General features: G+C 42.3%; 5 long non-coding RNA genes across 5 annotated transcripts; all 5 read right to left on the bottom strand.

Moving 5' to 3' along the window:
- Positions 1-1,840: 1,840 nt before the first annotated feature.
- Positions 1,841-2,791, bottom strand: LOC124149572. Its single transcript, XR_006863128.2, has 3 exons — positions 2,696-2,791; positions 2,199-2,419; positions 1,841-1,990 (listed from the first exon to the last, which is right to left on the bottom strand). It is a non-coding gene; the product is annotated as an uncharacterized LOC124149572 (long non-coding RNA).
- Positions 2,792-4,881: 2,090 nt separating this feature from the next.
- Positions 4,882-5,832, bottom strand: LOC125371974. The gene is made up of 3 exons (XR_007217927.1): positions 5,737-5,832; positions 5,240-5,460; positions 4,882-5,031 (listed from the first exon to the last, which is right to left on the bottom strand). It is a non-coding gene; the product is annotated as an uncharacterized LOC125371974 (long non-coding RNA).
- A 2,066-nt stretch (positions 5,833-7,898) lies between these two features.
- Positions 7,899-8,849, bottom strand: LOC125371973. Its single transcript, XR_007217926.1, has 3 exons — positions 8,754-8,849; positions 8,257-8,477; positions 7,899-8,048 (listed from the first exon to the last, which is right to left on the bottom strand). It is a non-coding gene; the product is annotated as an uncharacterized LOC125371973 (long non-coding RNA).
- A 2,082-nt stretch (positions 8,850-10,931) lies between these two features.
- On the bottom strand, positions 10,932-11,882 carry LOC125371983. Its single transcript, XR_007217934.1, has 3 exons — positions 11,787-11,882; positions 11,290-11,510; positions 10,932-11,081 (listed from the first exon to the last, which is right to left on the bottom strand). It is a non-coding gene; the product is annotated as an uncharacterized LOC125371983 (long non-coding RNA).
- A 2,078-nt stretch (positions 11,883-13,960) lies between these two features.
- On the bottom strand, positions 13,961-14,520 carry LOC125371985. The gene is made up of 2 exons (XR_007217936.1): positions 14,319-14,520; positions 13,961-14,110 (listed from the first exon to the last, which is right to left on the bottom strand). It is a non-coding gene; the product is annotated as an uncharacterized LOC125371985 (long non-coding RNA).
- Between the last annotated feature and the right edge of the window lie 6 nt (positions 14,521-14,526).

Here is a 14,526-nt window from a genome sequence, read left to right as displayed (position 1 = left end):
TTTGAACTTTTGCATTAATCTCCCGCCACGATCTCCGCATGTCCTAATATAGATATGGCCCAGCTTTTAGGTGTTGTCTGTTAAGGAGAAATTACTTTGTGTCCTTTGTTCAAATTAAGTTTGTTATTGTTATCGAATACATGCCACAGAGACAATTGAAATAGTTCTTGTCCCGACAAAAGGTAAGAGGGTATGGTGAAGGCCAGTCTAATGGTAATTGATAAAGGGGGTTGAACTACATGTATGTGTAAAACGAAAACATTTAGCCGACAGCAAATCACCACATGCATCGCTTGCGGGATATTAATAGGCTTCCTTGGAGCTCTGCGGTGTGCTTGGTGTGTAGCTAAAACCACTGTGACATCACCACAAGCGTTACAAAGCAGTTTATGCAATAATATCATTATGATATAATTTTTCTACCATTTCCGCGATCGCGAGGTATATAAGTTCGTAAAAAACTGGCAGCCATCAGTTTTTTCCTTTCGCTTACCAAAGAAGGACATTACGATACAATATGCAGTTCTCTAACTTCGCCGCACTTCTTGGCCTTGCTGAGTATTATCATTCTGTTGTCATGCTATATCAGTTTAAATGGTATTAGCTGTCCGAAATAAAACGCTGGAAAGTAACATGTCCCATGCAATCTTTAAAATGGAGTTGTTTGTGTGTGATATGACAGTATTGTAACTCCAAATCCTATATTCCAACAGCGTAAAAGTGTTAATTTCACAGGAAAGTGTGTTGCTTCAAGTTTCAAGCAACATCCTCCTCAACATCTACTATATAAAGTGTAATGCTTTATACATGGGCGTGTCTTTGTTTATTTTCCAGCTCTGGCAGCCGTTTTGGGTTTGGCTAGTGCTCACGGTCATGGTGGCCACGGACATGGTGGTCATGGACATGGTGGTCACGGACATGGAGGTCATGGACATGGACATGGTGGTCACGGTCATGGAGGACATGGTCATGGTCACGGAGGTCATGGTCACGGAGGTCATGGCCACGGAGGACACGGTCACCACGGATGAAGCTGCCGAGACGTTGGGGATTGATATCCTAAGTACACAGTCACATGAGAATCTGGATGCTGGGAATCCACTGTGTAGTCGATAACCTATTGTATTGATTGTGATTCGTGTATCATCATTGCCTCAAAGAATTAAAACATCGATCTGACAATTATGCTACTGTTTGTATTATTCATTCTCTTCTATATGGATGCTAGAATGACTACAGAACTAAAGCAATTGTGCAAATAAAATAATACTTAGTGCATGTACATAACAGCCCAAGTGACAGACGTAGGTTTAAGTCTGACAGCAAGAGAGTATGGTCTGAGATATGATAAGACGACACATCCTTGTTTCGTGCATGCTATAAAATCCACTCCCCGAAACACCATGGCTCATGTCATCCAAAATGCCGTAGTGTTTAACTGCAGCTATAAAGCAACTTAGGATAGAGGTAGTAATCAGTCCAATTCTGCACAACGCCTGCTCTATGGCATGTCCCAACTACTTTCAACTGGTACACACCATTGTCGATATGCATTGAATTTATCATATGGACGCGGGAGGCGCTATCAAGATAGCAAATGTGTCAGTAGGCTTGTTTGTCTGTTAGTGTTTGTGAGAGAGAGAGAGAGAGAGAGAGAGAGAGAGAGAGAGAGAGAGAGAGAGAGAGAGAGAGAGAGAGAGAGAGAGAGAGAGTCCATGATAAACCAGTGTGCATATGAATCATTCCTCATACCAATTTGGTAAGAGGTAAATGTATTGGCGGCCAGAGCATTCTCACTTTAGCCCAGTGATCCCCGTACACAATAAAAGAGAAGATAATGTGTAATCAGATTTAACACTTTGGAGTGTATTTTTATTCAGAGGTCTGGTCAAACAAAATACAAGATCATCATGTTTTACATGAGTTGTGGTTTCCCCGTTGTCCAGCAGCAGTGGAATAAAAAACAAGGGCTTTCTCGTGACACATCTTTCTGAAATGAAGAATAGGCCAAAGTTATCAGGCATGTCATTTCTACTGAAATTTGCAGAGGACATTGCCTCCGAGATATATACTTTATGTTTACAGAAACGAGTATTCCCGAGGAAAGAGTTCATCCCGTCAGGCGTTAATTGTTCTTTGGAAAACACAGTTAAGAACGTTTGCAACACAACCATTGTGAGATCTAACCGTCTACCTACCAGCTGCTATGTTTATCCATGGTGCCCCTTTCCTCCATGGCCGCCTCCATGTCCTTTGCCCCCGTGTCCGCCACCATGGCCTCCGTGTCCCTTGCCCCCATGGCCACCACCATGACCTTTGCCGCCATGACCCTTTCCACCTCCATGACCACCTCCATGACCATGACCATGACCACCACCATGACCCTTGGCCATGCTGGTTCCGAACACTGCAGCAAGAACTGTCAGAAAGAGAAAACACAATACATTATTTGCGACGCTGATAATGTGTACTGTTCAGGCTAGTTAAAAGCAATTATTAAGACGTAAACACAGTCACATCGCGTTAATAAAATGTTGACAGTTGGAGTAGATGGCATATCATATTTAGGTTTCCTATATAGATTGACAGTGACTGTCAAGTAACTTTTCTCACAAATGATCTGAACTTTCAGCCAGGCGATTATACAGCGTGACTAGTGTAGATTTACATTAAGGCACCAACGAGGTATGCTCACCTGCTACAAGGAGCACTGCGACTTTAAGAAAATGCATATTTGATGGTTCTGATGAATGCAAACCTCAGAAAACGTAAAGTTACCTTCTGCACGTTCTCTTTTATAGAGGTGTAACAGCATGTTCTGTGCATGCATGGGGATGCGGCGCACCTTTCCAAATCAGATTAATTAACCAGATGTTTAATTTCTACATCAACTGCACTTTTTTCAATTTTACTTTTTCTCAAGCGTTTGAACTTTTGCATTAATCTCCCGCCACGATCTCCGCATGTCCTAATATAGATATGGCCCAGCTTTTAGGTGTTGTCTGTTAAGGAGAAATTACTTTGTGTCCTTTGTTCAAATTAAGTTTGTTATTGTTATCGAATACATGCCACAGAGACAATTGAAATAGTTCTTGTCCCGACAAAAGGTAAGAGGGTATGGTGAAGGCCAGTCTAATGGTAATTGATAAAGGGGGTTGAACTACATGTATGTGTAAAACGAAAACATTTAGCCGACAGCAAATCACCACATGCATCGCTTGCGGGATATTAATAGGCTTCCTTGGAGCTCTGCGGTGTGCTTGGTGTGTAGCTAAAACCACTGTGACATCACCACAAGCGTTACAAAGCAGTTTATGCAATAATATCATTATGATATAATTTTTCTACCATTTCCGCGATCGCGAGGTATATAAGTTCGTAAAAAACTGGCAGCCATCAGTTTTTTCCTTTCGCTTACCAAAGAAGGACATTACGATACAATATGCAGTTCTCTAACTTCGCCGCACTTCTTGGCCTTGGTGAGTATTATCATTCTGTTGTCATGCTATATCAGTTTAAATGGTATTAGCTGTCCGAAATAAAACGCTGGAAAGTAACATGTCCCATGCAATCTTTAAAATGGAGTTGTTTGTGTGTGATATGACAGTATTGTAACTCCAAATCCTATATTCCAACAGCGTAAAAGTGTTAATTTCACAGGAAAGTGTGTTGCTTCAAGTTTCAAGCAACATCCTCCTCAACATCTACTATATAAAGTGTAATGCTTTATACATGGGCGTGTCTTTGTTTATTTTCCAGCTCTGGCAGCCGTTTTGGGTTTGGCTAGTGCTCACGGTCATGGTGGCCACGGACATGGTGGTCATGGACATGGTGGTCACGGACATGGAGGTCATGGACATGGACATGGTGGTCACGGTCATGGAGGACATGGTCATGGTCACGGAGGTCATGGTCACGGAGGTCATGGCCACGGAGGACACGGTCACCACGGATGAAGCTGCCGAGACGTTGGGGATTGATATCCTAAGTACACAGTCACATGAGAATCTGGATGCTGGGAATCCACTGTGTAGTCGATAACCTATTGTATTGATTGTGATTCGTGTATCATCATTGCCTCAAAGAATTAAAACATCGATCTGACAATTATGCTACTGTTTGTATTATTCATTCTCTTCTATATGGATGCTAGAATGACTACAGAACTAAAGCAATTGTGCAAATAAAATAATACTTAGTGCATGTACATAACAGCCCAAGTGACAGACGTAGGTTTAAGTCTGACAGCAAGAGAGTATGGTCTGAGATATGATAAGACGACACATCCTTGTTTCGTGCATGCTATAAAATCCACTCCCCGAAACACCATGGCTCATGTCATCCAAAATGCCGTAGTGTTTAACTGCAGCTATAAAGCAACTTAGGATAGAGGTAGTAATCAGTCCAATTCTGCACAACGCCTGCTCTATGGCATGTCCCAACTACTTTCAACTGGTACGTGCGTCGGGTCTCTCAAATGTGCCACTGAGTCATATATATCTTGTATCAACCCACATACTTAGCAAGGATTCGTCGTCATTTGATGGTATTAACCTAATATGCACACCATTGTCGATATGCATTGAATTTATCATATGGACGCGGGAGGCGCTATCAAGATAGCAAATGTGTCAGTAGGCTTGTTTGTCTGTTAGTGTTTGTGAGAGAGAGAGAGAGAGAGAGAGAGAGAGAGAGAGAGAGAGAGAGAGAGAGAGAGAGAGAGAGAGAGAGAGAGAGAGAGAGAGAGAGAGAGTCCATGATAAACCAGTGTGCATATGAATCATTCCTCATACCAATTTGGTAAGAGGTAAATGTATTGGCGGCCAGAGCATTCTCACTTTAGCCCAGTGATCCCCGTACACAATAAAAGAGAAGATAATGTGTAATCAGATTTAACACTTTGGAGTGTATTTTTATTCAGAGGTCTGGTCAAACAAAATACAAGATCATCATGTTTTACATGAGTTGTGGTTTCCCCGTTGTCCAGCAGCAGTGGAATAAAAAACAAGGGCTTTCTCGTGACACATCTTTCTGAAATGAAGAATAGGCCAAAGTTATCAGGCATGTCATTTCTACTGAAATTTGCAGAGGACATTGCCTCCGAGATATATACTTTATGTTTACAGAAACGAGTATTCCCGAGGAAAGAGTTCATCCCGTCAGGCGTTAATTGTTCTTTGGAAAACACAGTTAAGAACGTTTGCAACACAACCATTGTGAGATCTAACCGTCTACCTACCAGCTGCTATGTTTATCCATGGTGCCCCTTTCCTCCATGGCCGCCTCCATGTCCTTTGCCCCCGTGTCCGCCACCATGGCCTCCGTGTCCCTTGCCCCCATGGCCACCACCATGACCTTTGCCGCCATGACCCTTTCCACCTCCATGACCACCTCCATGACCATGACCATGACCACCACCATGACCCTTGGCCATGCTGGTTCCGAACACTGCAGCAAGAACTGTCAGAAAGAGAAAACACAATACATTATTTGCGACGCTGATAATGTGTACTGTTCAGGCTAGTTAAAAGCAATTATTAAGACGTAAACACAGTCACATCGCGTTAATAAAATGTTGACAGTTGGAGTAGATGGCATATCATATTTAGGTTTCCTATATAGATTGACAGTGACTGTCAAGTAACTTTTCTCACAAATGATCTGAACTTTCAGCCAGGCGATTATACAGCGTGACTAGTGTAGATTTACATTAAGGCACCAACGAGGTATGCTCACCTGCTACAAGGAGCACTGCGACTTTAAGAAAATGCATATTTGATGGTTCTGATGAATGCAAACCTCAGAAAACGTAAAGTTACCTTCTGCACGTTCTCTTTTATAGAGGTGTAACAGCATGTTCTGTGCATGCATGGGGATGCGGCGCACCTTTCCAAATCAGATTAATTAACCAGATGTTTAATTTCTACATCAACTGCACTTTTTTCAATTTTACTTTTTCTCAAGCGTTTGAACTTTTGCATTAATCTCCCGCCACGATCTCCGCATGTCCTAATATAGATATGGCCCAGCTTTTAGGTGTTGTCTGTTAAGGAGAAATTACTTTGTGTCCTTTGTTCAAATTAAGTTTGTTATTGTTATCGAATACATGCCACAGAGACAATTGAAATAGTTCTTGTCCCGACAAAAGGTAAGAGGGTATGGTGAAGGCCAGTCTAATGGTAATTGATAAAGGGGGTTGAACTACATGTATGTGTAAAACGAAAACATTTAGCCGACAGCAAATCACCACATGCATCGCTTGCGGGATATTAATAGGCTTCCTTGGAGCTCTGCGGTGTGCTTGGTGTGTAGCTAAAACCACTGTGACATCACCACAAGCGTTACAAAGCAGTTTATGCAATAATATCATTATGATATAATTTTTCTACCATTTCCGCGATCGCGAGGTATATAAGTTCGTAAAAAACTGGCAGCCATCAGTTTTTTCCTTTCGCTTACCAAAGAAGGACATTACGATACAATATGCAGTTCTCTAACTTCGCCGCACTTCTTGGCCTTGCTGAGTATTATCATTCTGTTGTCATGCTATATCAGTTTAAATGGTATTAGCTGTCCGAAATAAAACGCTGGAAAGTAACATGTCCCATGCAATCTTTAAAATGGAGTTGTTTGTGTGTGATATGACAGTATTGTAACTCCAAATCCTATATTCCAACAGCGTAAAAGTGTTAATTTCACAGGAAAGTGTGTTGCTTCAAGTTTCAAGCAACATCCTCCTCAACATCTACTATATAAAGTGTAATGCTTTATACATGGGCGTGTCTTTGTTTATTTTCCAGCTCTGGCAGCCGTTTTGGGTTTGGCTAGTGCTCACGGTCATGGTGGCCACGGACATGGTGGTCATGGACATGGTGGTCACGGACATGGAGGTCATGGACATGGACATGGTGGTCACGGTCATGGAGGACATGGTCATGGTCACGGAGGTCATGGTCACGGAGGTCATGGCCACGGAGGACACGGTCACCACGGATGAAGCTGCCGAGACGTTGGGGATTGATATCCTAAGTACACAGTCACATGAGAATCTGGATGCTGGGAATCCACTGTGTAGTCGATAACCTATTGTATTGATTGTGATTCGTGTATCATCATTGCCTCAAAGAATTAAAACATCGATCTGACAATTATGCTACTGTTTGTATTATTCATTCTCTTCTATATGGATGCTAGAATGACTACAGAACTAAAGCAATTGTGCAAATAAAATAATACTTAGTGCATGTACATAACAGCCCAAGTGACAGACGTAGGTTTAAGTCTGACAGCAAGAGAGTATGGTCTGAGATATGATAAGACGACACATCCTTGTTTCGTGCATGCTATAAAATCCACTCCCCGAAACACCATGGCTCATGTCATCCAAAATGCCGTAGTGTTTAACTGCAGCTATAAAGCAACTTAGGATAGAGGTAGTAATCAGTCCAATTCTGCACAACGCCTGCTCTATGGCATGTCCCAACTACTTTCAACTGGTACGTGCGTCGGGTCTCTCAAATGTGCCACTGAGTCATATATATCTTGTATCAACCCACATACTTAGCAAGGATTCGTCGTCATTTGATGGTATTAACCTAATATGCACACCATTGTCGATATGCATTGAATTTATCATATGGACGCGGGAGGCGCTATCAAGATAGCAAATGTGTCAGTAGGCTTGTTTGTCTGTTAGTGTTTGTGAGAGAGAGAGAGAGAGAGAGAGAGAGAGAGAGAGAGAGAGAGAGAGAGAGAGAGAGAGAGAGAGAGTCCATGATAAACCAGTGTGCATATGAATCATTCCTCATACCAATTTGGTAAGAGGTAAATGTATTGGCGGCCAGAGCATTCTCACTTTAGCCCAGTGATCCCCGTACACAATAAAAGAGAAGATAATGTGTAATCAGATTTAACACTTTGGAGTGTATTTTTATTCAGAGGTCTGGTCAAACAAAATACAAGATCATCATGTTTTACATGAGTTGTGGTTTCCCCGTTGTCCAGCAGCAGTGGAATAAAAAACAAGGGCTTTCTCGTGACACATCTTTCTGAAATGAAGAATAGGCCAAAGTTATCAGGCATGTCATTTCTACTGAAATTTGCAGAGGACATTGCCTCCGAGATATATACTTTATGTTTACAGAAACGAGTATTCCCGAGGAAAGAGTTCATCCCGTCAGGCGTTAATTGTTCTTTGGAAAACACAGTTAAGAACGTTTGCAACACAACCATTGTGAGATCTAACCGTCTACCTACCAGCTGCTATGTTTATCCATGGTGCCCCTTTCCTCCATGGCCGCCTCCATGTCCTTTGCCCCCGTGTCCGCCACCATGGCCTCCGTGTCCCTTGCCCCCATGGCCACCACCATGACCTTTGCCGCCATGACCCTTTCCACCTCCATGACCACCTCCATGACCATGACCATGACCACCACCATGACCCTTGGCCATGCTGGTTCCGAACACTGCAGCAAGAACTGTCAGAAAGAGAAAACACAATACATTATTTGCGACGCTGATAATGTGTACTGTTCAGGCTAGTTAAAAGCAATTATTAAGACGTAAACACAGTCACATCGCGTTAATAAAATGTTGACAGTTGGAGTAGATGGCATATCATATTTAGGTTTCCTATATAGATTGACAGTGACTGTCAAGTAACTTTTCTCACAAATGATCTGAACTTTCAGCCAGGCGATTATACAGCGTGACTAGTGTAGATTTACATTAAGGCACCAACGAGGTATGCTCACCTGCTACAAGGAGCACTGCGACTTTAAGAAAATGCATATTTGATGGTTCTGATGAATGCAAACCTCAGAAAACGTAAAGTTACCTTCTGCACGTTCTCTTTTATAGAGGTGTAACAGCATGTTCTGTGCATGCATGGGGATGCGGCGCACCTTTCCAAATCAGATTAATTAACCAGATGTTTAATTTCTACATCAACTGCACTTTTTTCAATTTTACTTTTTCTCAAGCGTTTGAACTTTTGCATTAATCTCCCGCCACGATCTCCGCATGTCCTAATATAGATATGGCCCAGCTTTTAGGTGTTGTCTGTTAAGGAGAAATTACTTTGTGTCCTTTGTTCAAATTAAGTTTGTTATTGTTATCGAATACATGCCACAGAGACAATTGAAATAGTTCTTGTCCCGACAAAAGGTAAGAGGGTATGGTGAAGGCCAGTCTAATGGTAATTGATAAAGGGGGTTGAACTACATGTATGTGTAAAACGAAAACATTTAGCCGACAGCAAATCACCACATGCATCGCTTGCGGGATATTAATAGGCTTCCTTGGAGCTCTGCGGTGTGCTTGGTGTGTAGCTAAAACCACTGTGACATCACCACAAGCGTTACAAAGCAGTTTATGCAATAATATCATTATGATATAATTTTTCTACCATTTCCGCGATCGCGAGGTATATAAGTTCGTAAAAAACTGGCAGCCATCAGTTTTTTCCTTTCGCTTACCAAAGAAGGACATAACGATACAATATGCAGTTCTCTAACTTCGCCGCACTTCTTGGCCTTGGTGAGTATTATCATTCTGTTGTCATGCTATATCAGTTTAAATGGTATTAGCTGTCCGAAATAAAACGCTGGAAAGTAACATGTCCCATGCAATCTTTAAAATGGAGTTGTTTGTGTGTGATATGACAGTATTGTAACTCCAAATCCTATATTCCAACAGCGTAAAAGTGTTAATTTCACAGGAAAGTGTGTTGCTTCAAGTTTCAAGCAACATCCTCCTCAACATCTACTATATAAAGTGTAATGCTTTATACATGGGCGTGTCTTTGTTTATTTTCCAGCTCTGGCAGCCGTTTTGGGTTTGGCTAGTGCTCACGGTCATGGTGGCCACGGACATGGTGGTCATGGACATGGTGGTCACGGACATGGAGGTCATGGACATGGACATGGTGGTCACGGTCATGGAGGACATGGTCATGGTCACGGAGGTCATGGTCACGGAGGTCATGGCCACGGAGGACACGGTCACCACGGATGAAGCTGCCGAGACGTTGGGGATTGATATCCTAAGTACACAGTCACATGAGAATCTGGATGCTGGGAATCCACTGTGTAGTCGATAACCTATTGTATTGATTGTGATTCGTGTATCATCATTGCCTCAAAGAATTAAAACATCGATCTGACAATTATGCTACTGTTTGTATTATTCATTCTCTTCTATATGGATGCTAGAATGACTACAGAACTAAAGCAATTGTGCAAATAAAATAATACTTAGTGCATGTACATAACAGCCCAAGTGACAGACGTAGGTTTAAGTCTGACAGCAAGAGAGTATGGTCTGAGATATGATAAGACGACACATCCTTGTTTCGTGCATGCTATAAAATCCACTCCCCGAAACACCATGGCTCATGTCATCCAAAATGCCGTAGTGTTTAACTGCAGCTATAAAGCAACTTAGGATAGAGGTAGTAATCAGTCCAATTCTGCACAACGCCTGCTCTATGGCATGTCCCAACTACTTTCAACTGGTACGTGCGTCGGGTCTCTCAAATGTGCCACTGAGTCATATATATCTTGTATCAACCCACATACTTAGCAAGGATTCGTCGTCATTTGATGGTATTAACCTAATATGCACGCCATTGTCGATATGCATTGAATTTATCATATGGACGCGGGAGGCGCTATCAAGATAGCAAATGTGTCAGTAGGCTTGTTTGTCTGTTAGTGTTTGTGAGAGAGAGAGAGAGAGAGAGAGAGAGAGAGAGAGAGAGAGAGAGAGAGAGAGAGAGAGAGAGAGAGAGAGAGAGAGAGAGAGTCCATGATAAACCAGTGTGCATATGAATCATTCCTCATACCAATTTGGTAAGAGGTAAATGTATTGGCGGCCAGAGCATTCTCACTTTAGCCCAGTGATCCCCGTACACAATAAAAGAGAAGATAATGTGTAATCAGATTTAACACTTTGGAGTGTATTTTTATTCAGAGGTCTGGTCAAACAAAATACAAGATCATCATGTTTTACATGAGTTGTGGTTTCCCCGTTGTCCAGCAGCAGTGGAATAAAAAACAAGGGCTTTCTCGTGACACATCTTTCTGAAATGAAGAATAGGCCAAAGTTATCAGGCATGTCATTTCTACTGAAATTTGCAGAGGACATTGCCTCCGAGATATATACTTTATGTTTACAGAAACGAGTATTCCCGAGGAAAGAGTTCATCCCGTCAGGCGTTAATTGTTCTTTGGAAAACACAGTTAAGAACGTTTGCAACACAACCATTGTGAGATCTAACCGTCTACCTACCAGCTGCTATGTTTATCCATGGTGCCCCTTTCCTCCATGGCCGCCTCCATGTCCTTTGCCCCCGTGTCCGCCACCATGGCCTCCGTGTCCCTTGCCCCCATGGCCACCACCATGACCTTTGCCGCCATGACCCTTTCCACCTCCATGACCACCTCCATGACCATGACCATGACCACCACCATGACCCTTGGCCATGCTGGTTCCGAACACTGCAGCAAGAACTGTCAGAAAGAGAAAACACAATACATTATTTGCGACGCTGATAATGTGTACTGTTCAGGCTAGTTAAAAGCAATTATTAAGACGTAAACACAGTCACATCGCGTTAATAAAATGTTGACAGTTGGAGTAGATGGCATATCATATTTAGGTTTGCTATATAGATTGACAGTGACTGTCAAGTAACTTTTCTCACAAATGATCTGAACTTTCAGCCAGGCGATTATACAGCGTGACTAGTGTAGATTTACATTAAGGCACCAACGAGGTATGCTCACCTGCTACAAGGAGCACTGCGACTTTAAGAAAATGCATATTTGATGGTTCTGATGAATGCAAACCTCAGAAAACGTAAAGTTACCTTCTGCACGTTCTCTTTTATAGAGGTGTAACAGCATGTTCTGTGCATGCATGGGGATGCGGCGCACCTTTCCAAATCAGATTAATTAACCAGATGTTTAATTTCTACATCAACTGCACTTTTTTCAATTTTACTTTTTCTCAAGCGTTTGAACTTTTGCATTAATCTCCCGCCACGATCTCCGCATGTCCTAATATAGATATGGCCCAGCTTTTAGGTGTTGTCTGTTAAGGAGAAATTACTTTGTGTCCTTTGTTCAAATTAAGTTTGTTATTGTTATCGAATACATGCCACAGAGACAATTGAAATAGTTCTTGTCCCGACAAAAGGTAAGAGGGTATGGTGAAGGCCAGTCTAATGGTAATTGATAAAGGGGGTTGAACTACATGTATGTGTAAAACGAAAACATTTAGCCGACAGCAAATCACCACATGCATCGCTTGCGGGATATTAATAGGCTTCCTTGGAGCTCTGCGGTGTGCTTGGTGTGTAGCTAAAACCACTGTGACATCACCACAAGCGTTACAAAGCAGTTTATGCAATAATATCATTATGATATAATTTTTCTACCATTTCCGCGATCGCGAGGTATATAAGTTCGTAAAAAACTGGCAGCCATCAGTTTTTTCCTTTCGCTTACCAAAGAAGGACATAACGATACAATATTCAGTTCTCTAACTTCGCCGCACTTCTTGGCCTTGGTGAGTATTATCATTCTGTTGTCATGCTATATCAGTTTAAATGGTATTAGCTGTCCGAAATGAAACGCTGGAAAGTAACATGTCCCATGCAATCTTTAAAATGGAGTTGTTTGTGTGTGATATGACAGTATTGTAACTCCAAATCCTATATTCCAACAGCGTAAAAGTGTTAATTTCACAGGAAAGTGTGTTGCTTCAAGTTTCAAGCAACATCCTCCTCAACATCTACTATATAAAGTGTAATGCTTTATACATGGGCGTGTCTTTGTTTATTTTCCAGCTCTGGCAGCCGTTTTGGGTTTGGCTAGTGCTCACGGTCATGGTGGCCACGGACATGGTGGTCATGGACATGGTGGTCACGGACATGGAGGTCATGGACATGGACATGGTGGTCACGGTCATGGAGGACATGGTCATGGTCACGGAGGTCATGGTCACGGAGGTCATGGCCACGGAGGACACGGTCACCACGGATGAAGCTGCCGAGACGTTGGGGATTGATATCCTAAGTACACAGTCACATGAGAATCTGGATGCTGGGAATCCACTGTGTAGTCGATAACCTATTGTATTGATTGTGATTCGTGTATCATCATTGCCTCAAAGAATTAAAACATCGATCTGACAATTATGCTACTGTTTGTATTATTCATTCTCTTCTATATGGATGCTAGAATGACTACAGAACTAAAGCAATTGTGCAAATAAAATAATACTTAGTGCATGTACATAACAGCCCAAGTGACAGACGTAGGTTTAAGTCTGACAGCAAGAGAGTATGGTCTGAGATATAATAAGGCGACACATCCTTGTTTCGTGCATGCTATAAAATCCACTCCCCGAAACACCATGGCTCATGTCATCCAAAATGCCGTAGTGTTTAACTGCAGCTATAAAGCAACTTAGGATAGAGGTAGTAATCAGTCCAATTCTGCACAACGCCTGCTCTATGGCATGTCCCAACTACTTTCAACTGGTACGTGCGTCGGGTCTCTCAAATGTGCCACTGAGTCATATATATCTTGTATCAACCCACATACTTAGCAAGGATTCGTCGTCATTTGATGGTATTAACCTAATATGCACACCATTGTCGATATGCATTGAATTTATCATATGGACGCGGGAGGCGCTATCAAGATAGCAAATGTGTCAGTAGGCTTGTTTGTCTGTTAGTGTTTGTGAGAGAGAGAGAGAGAGAGAGAGAGAGAGAGAGAGAGAGAGAGAGAGAGAGAGAGAGAGAGAGAGAGAGAGAGAGAGAGTCCATGATAAACCAGTGTGCATATGAATCATTGCTCATACCAATTTGGTAAGAGGTAAATGTATTGGCGGCCAGAGCATTCTCACTTTAGCCCAGTGATCCCCGTACACAATAAAAGAGAAGATAATGTGTAATCAGATTTAACACTTTGGAGTGTATTTTTATTCAGAGGTCTGGTCAAACAAAATACAAGATCATCATGTTTTACATGAGTTGTGGTTTCCCTGTTGTCCAGCAGCAGTGGAATAAAAAACAAGGGCTTTCTCGTGACACATCTTTCTGAAATGAAGAATAGGCCAAAGTTATCAGGCATGTCATTTCTACTGAAATTTGCAGAGGACATTGCCTCCGAGATATATACTTTATGTTTACAGAAACGAGTATTCCCGAGGAAAGAGTTCATCCCGTCAGGCGTTAATTGTTCTTTGGAAAACACAGTTAAGAACGTTTGCAACACAACCATTGTGAGATCTAACCGTCTACCTACCAGCTGCTATGTTTATCCATGGTGCCCCTTTCCTCCATGGCCGCCTCCATGTCCTTTGCCCCCGTGTCCGCCACCATGGCCTCCGTGTCCCTTGCCCCCATGGCCACCACCATGACCTTTGCCGCCATGACCCTTTCCACCTCCATGACCACCTCCATGACCATGACCATGACCACCACCATGACCCTTGGCCATGCTGGTTCCGAAC

Source organism: Haliotis rufescens, unplaced genomic scaffold, assembly GCF_023055435.1.
Source record: "Haliotis rufescens isolate VD_foot unplaced genomic scaffold, xgHalRufe1.0.p SCAF_325, whole genome shotgun sequence".
In the NCBI taxonomy this organism is placed as follows: domain Eukaryota; kingdom Metazoa; phylum Mollusca; class Gastropoda; order Lepetellida; family Haliotidae; genus Haliotis; species Haliotis rufescens.
This window is presented reverse-complemented; position numbering and strand designations above follow the sequence as displayed.